Source organism: Rutidosis leptorrhynchoides, chromosome 5 (assembly GCF_046630445.1).
Source record: "Rutidosis leptorrhynchoides isolate AG116_Rl617_1_P2 chromosome 5, CSIRO_AGI_Rlap_v1, whole genome shotgun sequence".
NCBI classification, from domain to species: Eukaryota; Viridiplantae; Streptophyta; class Magnoliopsida; order Asterales; family Asteraceae; genus Rutidosis; species Rutidosis leptorrhynchoides.
Window position 1 is genome coordinate 105,068,330 of NC_092337.1, and position 15,110 is coordinate 105,083,439.

The window sequence follows — 15,110 nt, forward strand, 5'->3', positions numbered from 1 at the left end:
GCTTAAGAGTCTTAACCTCTTGGTCCATAATCTCAACAGGTTCCTCAATAAAATGTAGTTGCTTATCCACATGAAGTTCCTCCAGAGGAATAGTCTCATCAGCTTCGGCCAAACACTTCTTTAAATTCGATACATGAAAAACATCATGAACAGCACTGAGTTCTTGTGGCAATTTCAAACGATAAGCCACGGGTCCAACTCTCTCAATAATCTCAAAAGGTCCAACAAAACGAGGACTCAACTTTCTCCTTTTACTAAAACGTATCACACCCTTCCAAGGCGATACCTTCAACATAACACGATCACTGACCTGAAATTCAATATCGTTCCTTCTCTTATTGGCATAGCTCTTTTGCCTACTTCTGGTGGTTCTCAATCTTTTCTTAATCTGTACGATCTTCTTGGTAGTCTCATGAATAATTTCTGGACCTGTGAGTTGAGCATCCCCCACCTCATTCTAACAAACAGGAGATCTACACTTTCTACCATACAGCGCTTCAAACAGTGCGGCTTTAATACTTACATGATAGCTGTTATTATAAGAAAATTCAGCTAACGGCAAATATCTATCCTACCCATTACCAAAATCAATAACACACGCTCGCAACATGTCTTCCAACGTTTGAATGGTCCTTTCACTCTGACCATCTGTCTGCGGATGATAAGCGGTGATCATATCCAACTTAGTTCCTAAAGCTTCCTGTAAGGATCGCCAAAACCTCGATATAAATCGACTATCTCGGTCTGAAATTATTGATACAGGAACACCATGTCTAGAAACAATCTCCTACAAATACAAATGAGTAAGCTTCTCCATCGAATCTGTTTCCTTAATCGGCAAAAAGTGAACTGACTTAGTGAGTTGATCTACAATCACCCAAATGGTATCATAGCTACCCGCAACTCTCGGTAATTTTGTAATAAAATCCATCGTAATACCTTCCCATTTCCACTCGAGAATTTCAAGTTGCACCAACAGTCCTGACGGTTTTTGATGTTCAGCTTTAACCTTAGCACATGTCAAAAACTTAGCCACATTAGTAGCCACATCAGTTTTCAAATTAGGCCACCAATATAGCTCCTTAAGATCATGATACATCTTTCCTGAACCAGGATGAATAGAGTATCTCGACTTATGAGCTTCATCTAAAACAAGTTATCGCAGGTCACCAAACTTCGGAACCCAAAGACGTCCCGCAAAATATCTTGTACCATCTGCTCGTACCTCAAACTTCTTAGCCATGCCTCTGACATTCTGTTCACAAAATTCTCCTCCTTTAAGGCTTTTGGTTTTGCCTCAAGAATCTGCCTTGTGAGGTTAGTCCGAATCGTCATATTCAAAGCTCTAAATCTGCGGGGTTCAACCCTTTCTTTATGACTTAACGCATCAGCCACAACATTGGCCTTTCCCGGATGATATAAAAGTTCACAATCATAATCATTCAACGTCTCAACCCATCTTCGTTGTCTCATATTTAACTATTTTTGGTCAAGAATATGTTGAAGACTTTTGTGATCCGTGTACACCGTACTCTTAACCCCATAAAGATAATGTCTCCAAATCTTAAGCGTGAATACAACAGCTCCCAACTCTAAATCATGGGTTGTATAATTCTATTCGTGGATCTTCAACTGACGTGACGCGTACGCAATAACTTGCTTTCGTTGCATCAAAACACAACCTAAGCCCTGATGTGAAGCATCACAATAAATAACAATATCGTCATTACCCTCAGGCAGTGACAATATCGGAGCGGTAGTCAACTTCTTCTTCAAAGTTTGAAAAGCAGTCTATTGTTCATCCTTCCACTCATACTTCTTCCCCTTGTGCGTTAAATCAGTCAGAGGTTTCGCAATACGAGAGAAATCTTGAATGAACCTTCGATAGTAACCTGCCAACCCTAGAAACTGACGTACCTGAGTAGGAGTCTTCGGGATTTCCCACTTCTCAATTGCCTCTATCTTGGCAGGATCAACTTGTATTCCCTGTTTACTAACAATATGTCCAAGGAATTGAACTTCTCTTAACCAGAAAGCACACTTAGAGAACTTAGCGTACAATTCTTCTTTCCTCAACAGATCAAGCACCAAATTCAAATGTTCTTCGTGCTCTTCATCACTCTTAGAATAAATAAGGATGTCGTCGATGAATACAATAACGAATTTGTCCAGATAGGTCTGCACACACGGTTCATGAGGTCCATGAACACAGCAGGTGCATTTGTCAATCCGAACGGCATAACAAGGAATTCGTAGTGACCGTAACGGGTGCGAAAAGAAGATTTTGGAACATCAGATTCTTTAACACGCAGTTGATGATAACCGGAACGAAGATCGATCTTAGAATAAACAGACAAACCTTGAAGCTGATCGAACAGATCATCGATTCTACGAAGAGGGTAACGGTTTTTAACAGTAAGCTTGTTCAATTCACGATAATCAGTTCACAAATGAAACGAACCATATTTCTTCTTAACAAATAGAACAGGAGCTCCCCAAGGGGACGAACTGGGATGAATGAAACCTTTGTCTAACAACTCACGGAGTTGACTCGACAATTCTTGAAGTTCGGAAGGCGCAAGTCGATAATGAGTACGTGCTACAGGAGCAGCACCGGGAACAAGATCGATTTGAAATTCTACCGCGCGTTGCGGCGGAAGGCCATGTAAATCTTCGGGAAATACCTCGGGAAAATCTCTAACAATATGAACATCGCCAACACTCTTCCCTTCTGTATCAGAATCAACAACATGGGCTACAATAGCATGACAGCCTTTGCGAAGATGTTTATGAACTTTCAAATAGCTAATAAGGTTTAATTGTCTTCATTTCTTATCCCCAAAAACCATCAGCGGCTCTTCAACCTCATTAGTAATACGAATAGCTTTCTCATAACACACAATCTCAGCACGATTCGCAGACAACTAATCCATACCAATAACAATGTCGAAACTGCCTAGGTCAATCGGTATCAAATCTATCTCAAAATCTCTACCAGCCAAATTAATGTTACATTTATGATACACAGTCTTAGCAGTAAGCACTTTACCATTAGCTATCTCTACAGCATAAGTATTGTCTAGAGGAGTTAACGGAGTTTTGATTTTTGGACTTAATTTACTCGACACAAAACTCAAATCAACCCCTGAATCAAATAGTACATAAACTTATAAATCGTTGACCGAGAACGTACCCGTAACAAATTTAGGATCTTCCTCAGCATCCCTGGCATTAATGTTGAATGCTCTTCCACGTGCATTCTCATTAGTCTTCTTGTTAAGGCAGGCATCACGAAAATGTCCCGGCTTACCGCATTCATAATAAACCCTCTGATTACCACCATTTCTCGGCTTCCCATTACCATTACCACTACCACCATTATTACCAGCATTATTACTACCACCTGCAGCAGGAGTAGCAGAACCCGGTATAAGCATCGTACAATCTTTAGCAATGTGTCCCTGCTTGGAACACCTCTTACAAGTAACCGTGCAGTAACCATCATGAGCCTTATAACATCGAGGACACACATGCTGATTTCGGTTATTAGAACCAGAAGTATCTTGTTTCTTCTACTGACCTTGGTTTTGGTTGCGGTTATTATCCCACTTCCTTTTCCCACTATCAGCCTTCTTAACAACTTCCTCACTAGCATCAGTTACAGCAGCCTTACTTCTCCTCAAAATCTTATCATTAAGCTTATGGGCCACAGACATAGCAGCTTCAATAGTTTGGGGCTCACTAGACTCAACCCCATGCTCAATTTTCTCAGATAACCCATCAATATAAGCTTCAATCTTAAGATTCTCATCAGCATAAACATTAGGGCACAACAACAACTCGAAGAACCTTTTCTCATAGGCATCTAATTCGGTGCCCTTCATTTTCAAGTTCTTAAGCTCGGCTTCTAATTTTTTAAGTTCACCCCTAGGACGATGACGGGTGATCATTCTCTCTTTCAAGTTGTTCCAAGTTAAACCATACGCCACATCATTACCCAAACTACTAACCAAGTTGTTCCACCAAGTTAATGCACTATCCTTAAGAGTGCAGCTCGCAAAACTAACCTTGTCCTCATCACGGACTCGGCTAACCCTGAAAATAGACTCAGTATTCTCAAACAAACTAGTAAGTCCAATGGGTCCTTCAGTTCCACTAAATTCTTGTGGACGACTTGCCATGAACGTTTTGTGAGAGCATCCCACCTGGTTTTTGTTATTAGCATTAGCATTAGCATTAGCTGCTATAACAGTTGCTATTCCTTCGGAGATAAGTCGTTGCATACAAGCTTCGTTGAACTCACGGGGAGGCATGATCTTCAAAACAGAATAACACTACCGTTAGTACTTAAGAATAATACCAGTGTTATAAAGGAATAGATCGAACACGAAAAGATTAACCATTTAAATAATAGTCAATAAACACTATGAGTAATAACATGACAGTTATGATAGTTATAGAAATAGCCACCACATGCATACATACTTTATGATAGAAATCATACAACATACATTGCACCTTACATACATGAACTATATTACGCATAATATAACATGCCAAGAGTCACAACATCAGAAATAAAATATGATAATGATAATAGTTGTCATAAAGAAATAACCATCCATACATAATGAAAAATATCCCATAACAAAATCCTTAATAAAATCCTCGGCAAAACGCCGTACATAACCCAAAAATGCATGTATAAAAGGACATTAAGTCTTATAAAATAAGTAATCAATCATGAAACATCATATCACATCTGCTTGGAGCGGGTGTGATAAGCTGGGCCCGTATGAGGCTCGACAGGAGTCTCATACTTCTTCAACTTTCCCTTCACCTCCTCTAACTCTGCCTTTAGACCACGAACAATGCTCTCAAGAGCCTCGAACCTAGCGTCCACCTCACGGTTACGCTTCCTATTCTCGAACTCAACATTATGCTTGAAATCGATAAACGAATCCATCCTAGCTCTAATCTCATTCATCACCTCGTTATGCGTCAATGCACACATACAGTCGCTAAGAGCATCAATACGAGTCTCATTCGTATATGCCCTGGTCATGTGAGCGATGGTGGCCATGTAAAAGTCAACTGGGTCGTCGATTAACGGCTGACGTGCACGGCGTCTATCCTCAGACGTCGGAGCAGGAGCAGGAACAGAATTGTCGCTCGAAGTCGACATCTGCAAACAGTAAAACCACATACCACATATAACATAGAAGTAACATAAGTAATAACTTATAATTATTCCTCATACAAAATAAAATGCATATTAATGCTATAACAAAAAGGGTCGGGCTGTAGACTAGACTCTAATGCACCCTAAAAATCACGGGTTGACCACATTAAGACCGCCTAGTTCCCTACCACCAGAGCTCTGATACCAACTGTGATGGCCCCGTCAAAACACTTAACGGCTCCGTCACTTGGTCCCACAGCTTGATCGGACTTAAATGAATTAAATAAACAACGTTGCATTCTTTTATTCAAAAAGTTTCCCAAAAAGGAAATTTAACAAAATATGTAGTTAAACAAACGCAACATATTAAATAACCAAAGTTGACATAAAACATTGTCAACAAAACACCCACAAGTTTAATTATTCAAAAAGAGAATGCAAGTTTAATATTTCATAATTGTTTAATAAAATCTGCCCAAATGCGTGCAGACTCTTCTAACACAGCGGAAGCAACCAAATAATTCAAGTACATATGAAAACATGCGAGTAAACTGTCAACAAAAATGTTGAGTGAATTATAGGTTTAAATAATCGAATAAACTTTAGACCACAAGATTTAGAATGTTAGAAAACATAAAACATTATTCCATTATCAATGAGCCACCTGGTAACCACTTAACCCTTTATTTACCCTTGCCAAACACAATAATAATATACACTGAACAAGTGTATCTACAACAAAATGCGAAGTACTAAACATTTCGATTATAAATTGCTAGCGTGACTAGCTCGAAATGGGGTTGTCAAACCCGATAGATCTATCCGTAGGATTCGCGTTCACCAGTAGAAACCAGTGATTACAGTTACCAGACTAGGGAATATTTTTGTTTAACTCATAACGAATAATTCAATTTAATTGCCACTTGTGTCTAAATGTAAAATAAAATGCATGTAATCACATCCCAAAAATATACTTTGAAAAGTATGTAAAAACGGGACTATAACTCACCTTAATAGCAAATGAAGTAACCACACAAATAAGCGAATAGCAAATGAAGTAAAGTGATCATGAATGACCACAACTCCGACATATAAATAAAGCAGGTCGATATAAATAACTAACTTAGGTCAAGTTTTAGTATGATAGCTATTGTACATGATGCAAGTAGACATAGAACAACACTCAACATGCATCAGTTTGATCAGAACAGCGTACGGACACACACTTTCTATTTTTAGAAAGTTTCTATTTTTAGCAGGTTTCCATTTTTGGAAAGTTTCTATTTTTGGAAAGTTTCTATTTTAGGAAAGTTTCTATTTTAGGAAAGTTTCTATTTTTGGAAGTTTCTATTTTTGGAAAGTTTCTATTTTAGAAAAGTTTATATTTTAGGAAAGTTTATATTTTTGGAAAGTTTCCATATTTAGAAAGTTTCCATATTTAGAAAGTTGCTATTTTTGGAAAGTTTGTAAGTTAGAAAAGTTTCCTTAATTAGAAAGTCAACAAAAGTCAACTGAAAGTCAAAGTCAATCGAAAGTCAACTCAAACGTCAACCTTTGTTAAACATAGTCAATGTTAATTTTAAAAGTATAAGTTATAATAGTAATATAGGTTATAACGTTAATTAAGGTCATATATGTATAATTATGTCATAACATAAGTTTAATTAAATTAAATTGAATTATTAAAGTTAACATGATATAATTAATATAACATAAGTATTTAATTAATTAATTAAATATTAATCATAATATAAGTATTATTAATAAATAATAAGTTTTAAATCATATCATAAGTATTATCAATTAATAATGAATTATTAATCATATCATAAGTTTCTAATTATAATCATTAAATCATAAGTATTTAATAATTAAATTATAATTAAATAATAACTAAGCCTTATAATAATTAAATAATTAATTAATCCTTATTATAAGTCTTATTATAATAATCTCATAATATAAGTTTAATACTTATCATAAGTATTTTTCATTAATAATAAAGGTATTATTAATCATAAGTTTAATTAAATGTTTAATTAAATCATAATTAATTAATAAATGATATAATAAATATATATCATAAGTCTTAAATTAAATTACTTCACCATGGGGGGCTCCAATTTTATTCGTTAAGAAGAAAGATGGATCCCTACGAATGTGCATCGACTATCGTGAACTAAACAAATTGACGGTTAAGAACCGATATCCTCTTCCGCGCATCGACGACCTCTTTGATCAACTACAAGGGTCTTGTGTATATTCAAAAATCGATCTCCGCTCGGGTTATCATCAATTAAGGGTTAAGGGGGAAGATGTCTCCAAAACCGCTTTCCGGACTCGTTATGGTAGTTATGAATTTCTTGTAATGTCATTTGGTCTCACTAACGCACCGACGGTGTTCATGGATCTTAGGAACCGCGTGTGCAAACCATACCTCGACAAATTCGTTATCGTGTTCATCGATGATATTTTGGTCTATTCTAAAAGCGAAGAAGAGCACGAACAACATCTCCGACTTGTGCTTGAACTCTTGAGACAAGAACGACTCTATGCCAAATTCTCCAAGTGTGAATTTTAGTTAAAGGAAGTTCAATTTCTTGGTCATGTTGTAAGTGATCAAGGTATTAAAGTCGATCCCGCAAAAATCGAAGCAATTAGTAAATGGGAGACTCATACTACTCTTACTTACATTTGTCAATTTTTGGGTCTCGCCGGATACTATCGTAGATTCATCAAGGATTTCTCTTTGGTTGCTCGTCCTCTAACCGCGTTAACTCACAAGGGAAAGAAATTCATTTGGGCGACCGAACAAGAATCCGCGTTTCAAATCTTGAAGACAAAACTAATCACCGCTCCTATCTTGTCACTTCCTGAAGGAAATGAAGATTTTGTTGTATATTGCGATGCCTCAAAACATGGTTTTGGGTGTGTATTGATGCAACGAAAGAAAGTCATTGCTTATGCCTCTCGAAAATTGAAAATTCATGAACAGAACTACACGACTCATGATCTCGAACTCGGAGCCGTTGTCTTTGCACTTAAAATGTGGAGACACTATCTTTATGGAACCAAGAGTACTATCTTCACCGATCACAAAAGCCTCCAACACATCTTCGACCAAAAGCAACTAAACATGAGACAACGAAGGTGGATTGAAACTTTGAACGATTACGATTGCGAGCTTCGTTACCATCCCGGGAAGGCAAATGTAGTAGCCAATGCCTTAAGTCGAAAAGAAAGAGCGGTGCCTCTTTGTTTCCAAGCTTTAAACATCACCATTCACACCAACCTCAATAGTCAAATTCGTGTATCCCAAGACGAGGCTCTCAAGGATGAAAACATCTCTCTCGAACGCTTGAACGTCCTCACCTCTCAATTCGAAGTTAAGGAGACCGGACTTAAATATTTCGCTGGAAGAATTTGGGTGCCTAGTTATGGGGACTTGCGAAGCCTTATTCTAGATGAAGCCCATAAGTCAAGGTATTCGATTCACCCCGGTGCCAAAAAGATGTACCACGACCTTAAGGAACTATATTGGTGGCCGAACATTAAAAGGGACGTCGCTACTTATGTTGGAAAATGCCTAACTTGCTCCAAAGTCAAAGCCGAACATCAAAGACCGTCCAGATTACTTCAACAAGCCGAAATCCCGCAATGGAAGTGGGAAAGAATAACGATGGATTTTATCACAAATCTACCCAAGACAATAGGCGGTTATGATATCATTTGGGTTATTGTCGACCGTCTCACCAAATCCGCCCACTTCCTAGCCATGAAGGAAACCGACAACATGGAAAAACTTGCACAACTTTACATTAAAGAGATCGTTGCCCATCACGATGTGCCTTTATTGTGATGGCCCCGTCAAAACACTTAACGGCTCCGTCACTTGGTCCCACAGCTTGATCGGACTTAAATGAATTAAATAAACAACGTTGCATTCTTTTATTCAAAAAGTTTCCCAAAAAGGAAATTTAACAAAATATGTAGTTAAACAAACCCAACATATTAAATAACCAAAGTTGACATGAAACATTGTCAACAAAACACCCACAAGTTTAATTATTCAAAAAGAGAATGCAAGTTTAATATTTCATAATTGTTTAATAAAATCTACCCAAATGCATGCAGACTCTTCTAACATAGCGGAAGCAACCAAATAACTCAAGTACCTGTGAAAACATGCGAGTAAACTGTCAACAAAAATGTTGAATGAATTATAGGTTTAAATAATCGAATAAACTTTAGACCACAAGATTTAAAATGTTAAAAAACATAAAACATTATTCCATTATTAATGAGCCACCTGGTAACCACTTAACTCTTAATTTACCCTTGCCAAACACAATAATAATGTACACTGTACAAGTGTATCTACAACAAAATATGAAGTACTAAACATTCCGATTATAAATTGCTAGCGCGACTAGCTCGAAATGGGGTTGTCAAACCCGGTAGATCTATCCGCAGGATTTGCGTTCACCAGTAGAAACCAGTGATTACAGTTACCAGACTAGGAAATATTTTTGTTCAACTCATAACGAATAATTCAATTTAATTGCCACTTGTGTCTAAACGTAAAATAAAATGCATGTAATCACATCCCAAAAATATACTTTGAAAAGTATGTAAAAACGGAACTATAACTCACCTTAATAGCAAACGAAGTAATCACACAAATAAGCGAACAGCAAACGAAGTAAAGTGATCAGGAATGACCACAACGCTGATCTATAAATAAAGCAGGTCGATATAACTAACTAACTTAGGTCAAGTCTTAGTATGATAGCTATTGTACATGATGCAAGTAGACATAGAACAACACTCAACATGCATCGGTTTGATCAGAACAGCGTACGAATACACACTTTCTATTTTTAGAAAGTTTCTATTTTTAGCAGGTTTCCATTTTTGGAAAGTTTCTATTTTAGGAAAGTTTCTATTTTAGGAAAGTTTCTATTTTTGGAAAGTTTCTATTTTTGGAAAGTTTCTATTTTAGAAAAGTTTCTATTTTTGGAAAGTTTCCAAATTTAGAAAGTTTTCATATTTAGAAAGTTGCTATTTTTGGAAAGTTTGTAAGTTAGGAAAGTTTCCTTAATTAAAAAGTCAACAAAAGTCAACTGAAAGTCAAAGTCAACCGAAAGTCAACTCAAAAGTCAACTTTGGTCAAACATAGTCAACGTTAATTTTAAAAGTATAAGTTATAATAGTAATATAGGTTATAACGTTAATTAATGTCATATATGTATAATTATGTCATAACATAAGTTTAATTAAATTAAATTGAATTATTAAAGTTAACATGATATAATTAATATAACATAAGTATTTAATTAATTAATTAAATATTAATTATAATATAAGTATTATTAATAAATAATAAGTTTTAAATCATATCATAAGTATTATCAATTAATAATGAATTATTAATCATATCATAAGTTTCTAATTATAATCATTAAATCATAAGTATTTAATAATTAAATTATAATTAAATAATAACTGAGCCTTATAATAATTAAATAATTAATTAATCCTTATTATAAGTCTTATTATAATAATCTCAAAATATAATTTTAATACTTACCATAAGTATTTTTCATTAATAATAAAAGTATTATTAATCATAAGTTTAATTAAATGTTTAATTAAATCATAATTAATTAATAAATGATATAATAAATATATATCATAAGTCTTAAATTAAATTAATTACTTTTTATATCATAAGTAATTTATTAATAACGAAATTCATTATTTATATCATAAGTCATAATTAATAACCATAAGTTTTAATTAAAAGTTCATCGGGTCATAACTTGAGCCCTGGGGAATCAGTTTTCGGCGAGCCTTATATATATATCTTTGCCTAACCAACCCTCCCGACACCTTAGTGTGCTCAAGAACATCCCAAGAACAGTCACCAAGTCATGACTTACAGCCCTTAATCAGTTTGGACCTTTAATCCACTCAAAAACGTGTTTTAATCATAACGGGTGATCCATGGCTCGGATTTCGATGACCCGAACATGAAAGTTCATCCCATAATCAATCCTAACACACTAGTACACCCTAAAGACTCTAAAAATGGTCACAAAGTCAGACCACACCTGGTTCAATTCGTTTTTATATTTTGATTTCAATAAAACACCATTTTAATCATAACTTATATTCCGGAAATCGAAATAACATGAATCCGCAGTCTAAAACTAATGTCTTGATGACATGAACTCATATAGACACTTTAATTTCACTTTTATATCAGTTATATTTCCAGAAAACAACAATCAAACCGCTGTCCCAAAACAATCAAACCGAAAACATATATAATCGAGCATTTCTACGCATACAATCAACAATACAACAACATATAATCATCATACTACTAATATAATATGTAAAATCAGAAAAATAAATGAAAAATAGAAAAGCTAGGGTTAGGGTTTATACCCTAATCAAGAATCAAGAGGTGTTATCGCGTAGAGGAGATCGAGAGGAGCGCGTTGATGTAGATTATATGATGATCCAAGCAATAATTGTTGAAGATGATGATGTTTGGTGGTGATGGATGCAATGGCCAAAAGGGGAGGGAGAGGGAGAATGAGAGCAAAAATTATAATTAGGTTTAGGTGAAATGTTTTATGAAGTGTAAAATGAAATTAACAAAAAATGAAAAGCTAGGGAGTATACTCCCCCTAGGTTCAGCCGAATGGGATGGGGTGGGCCCCACATGTGGACCAAATTTATGTTTTGATTAAATCTTCGTGGCCCGAATGCCCGAACGAAACCCGAAACGCGAAAACACGACTACGTGATTGAAAATTCGGAGAGATAACAAATACGCGACGAAAATTATATAAAAACACTATATATAAATGTATGACATTAAAATATCATATTTAGAATATTTAGGACTTAAAAATCCCAAAAGCTCGACCGTTGGGTTGAAAACCGAAAAGATTCGCCGGATAGAAATCCACGACACGTAGAAACGTACGATTTAAAATATGAATACAAATATTTATTTAACACATAATAATTAATATATTATTACAAAAATAATAATATAGGTCATAGAAATGATGTGGCACGAATAAAAGTTAATGGTCGTTAAATAATTAACGGCAAAAGATAACGGAAAAAATAGGGTCGTTACATTTATCGATTATTTCCGACCGAGATGGCCGTTTTGTTTCTAGATTTTGGCATACTTTATAAGAAGCGTTGGGAACGCGTTTAGACATGAGCACCGCATATCATCCACAAACCGATGGACAAAGCGAACGCACAATTCAAACTTTGGAAGACATGTTACGAGCTTGCGTTGTCGATTTTGGAAAAGCTTGGGACAAGTATTTGCCACTAGCCGAGTTCTCTTACAACAATAGTTATCACGCAAGTATTAAAGCCGCACCTTTTGAAGCGTTATATGGACGAAAATGCCGTTCTCCTCTTTGTTGGGCCGAAGTTGGCGACACACAAATCACCGGACCCGAACTCATTCATGAAACAACCAAGAAGATCGTTCAAATCCGAGATAGGCTCCGGGAGGCCCGTAGTCGTCAAAAGAGCTATACCGACAAAAGACGCAACGACCTCGAATTTCAAGTCGGTGACCGCGTAATGTTAAAAGTGGCACCTTGGAAAGGTGTAATCCATTTCGAGAAACGCGGAAAACTAAATCCGCGGTATATTGGTCCTTTCGAAATCTTGGAGCGTGTTGGAACCGTTGCTTATCGTTTAGATCTTCTGCCTCAACTGAGCTCTGTCCATCCTACTTTCCATGTATCAAATTTGAAGAAGTGTTTTGCCGAACCCGAACTCGTCATCCCTCTCGAGGAGCTTACTATTGATGAAAAACTTCAATTTGTGGAGGAACCGGTTAAAATTGTGAACACCTCCATCAAGACGCTAAAACAAAGTAGAATCTCGATCGTTAAGGTCCGTTGGAATGCCAAAAGGGGACCCGAGTTTACTTGGGAAAGGCAAGATCAAATGCAAAGGAAATACCCTCATTTATTCGTGGATTCGGAAACGCAGGACCTCGAGGAAGAAACAACGACTACTACGCCTACTTAAATTTCGGGACGAATTTTTTTTAAGGAGTAGGTAATGTAACATCCCGCCTTTTTCCGTTTACTTTCCATTTATTTATTTAAAGTCCGTTATATGATTATAACATCTTCCGTTAAAACGCGTTTTAAAATAACTCGTTTAGGTAATACACGCACCCGCTTTAAACTTGAGGGACCAATTTTGCCAATTGACAAAAGGAGTGACTAGGTCAAAGAGTCAACTCCTTCCTCATCCATTCATTATCCATTTCCTTTTTCATTTTTCTTAATACTTTCAACTTTTCTCTCAAAACTCCAATTCAAAGATTCATCATCCATTTTCAAGTTAGCAATCAAACATCGAAACAAATTACATATTTGAAATCCTTGCATCTTCCTCTTAAATTCCATACCGATTTCATCAAGTTTGGGTAACTTTCTAAAATCACTAGATTCTTTGTTCTTGATGTTTTCAACTTATAAAAGTGTTAATTAGTGTCTATGGCTCAAGTCTAACATGAATATATGATTTGTATGCTTGTTCTTGTCATTTTGATGTAACTAGCTTAAACTTGAAATGGGTGTGTTTGATCTTGAGTTTTGGTTGATCATATGTTGTTAGATGTTAAAAGTGCATGTATTAAATGTGTTACTAGCATCACTAGCTTCAATTTGGTATGTAAGTTGACTTGGAAAAGCCGCATTAACACGATTAAGGATTTTATGATTGTTAGTTAGGGTTTGGTGGCCTTAAATGTGATCTTTGATGCATTAAAAGCCTTGCAATGTTGTTTGTAAGTGTTTAGTGGTATTGTATGCATAATTACCTACGAAACGGCGTATTATATGTGTGCATTTAATTCCCGAATCATAAATGTGCATTTATGAACTTGAAAGTATTTATGATGAACATTAAATGAGCATTCAATTTGGATTTTGATTTTTGTAAATTATGTTTTTAATTGATGAAAGGTGTTTAGTTGTGTTCCTCGTTAAATTATCTTTCCAACGATGTATGGTATGCGTTTTAGGTATTTACGGTTCATGAGTTAAGATAAATTGAAGTTTGGATGAGACTTGAACAATTGAAACAGTCCAGGTACCAGTTCCCGCACAGTGTCGCGGCGCGGCCTTTCTGTGTCGCGGCGCGGCAATAGCCGCATTCAGGGACTGAGCTACCTTGTCAATTTACGAAAAATGTTTGCCATGCTACGCACCTCCGATTCACATGTAGCTTGTTCTAACATGCTTATATATGATTAAAAACCTCAGAAAAATAGTTCAGGACCCGATTAATCCATTCAGGTGTCCGGTTAAGTGAACGATTATTCGTACATATAAATATCCCGTCCATCGTGTCCGATTGAGTGTATATGGTTATTTATAGGGACGCCCAATTGTAAATCTTTATATTAACATTAACAAATTATCATTTAGTTAAACAAATATAAAGCCCATTAATAGCCCATAGTCTAATTTCCACAAGTGTCGTTCTTTTGTCCAAACCCCAATTATGGTACAAAGCCCAATTACCCAATTTTAGTAATTAACCCAACATCATGATTACTTCGGATTAAATAAGCATAATAATAACTTAGCTACGAGACATTAAATTAAAAAGGTTGAACATAACTTACAATGATTAAAAATAGCGTAGCGCTACACGGACAGAATTTCGATTTACACCCTTACAACATTCGCTAACATACCCTTATTATTTGAATTAAAATTAAAATTAAAATTATAATATATATATATATATATATATTACGTTTGTAGGATAGAGAGATAGGTGGATATATTTTGGCCAAAACGCGTTGAATTTATAGGACCTGGGCTGGATTTCAGAGCCATGTGATCGCATGGCTTTT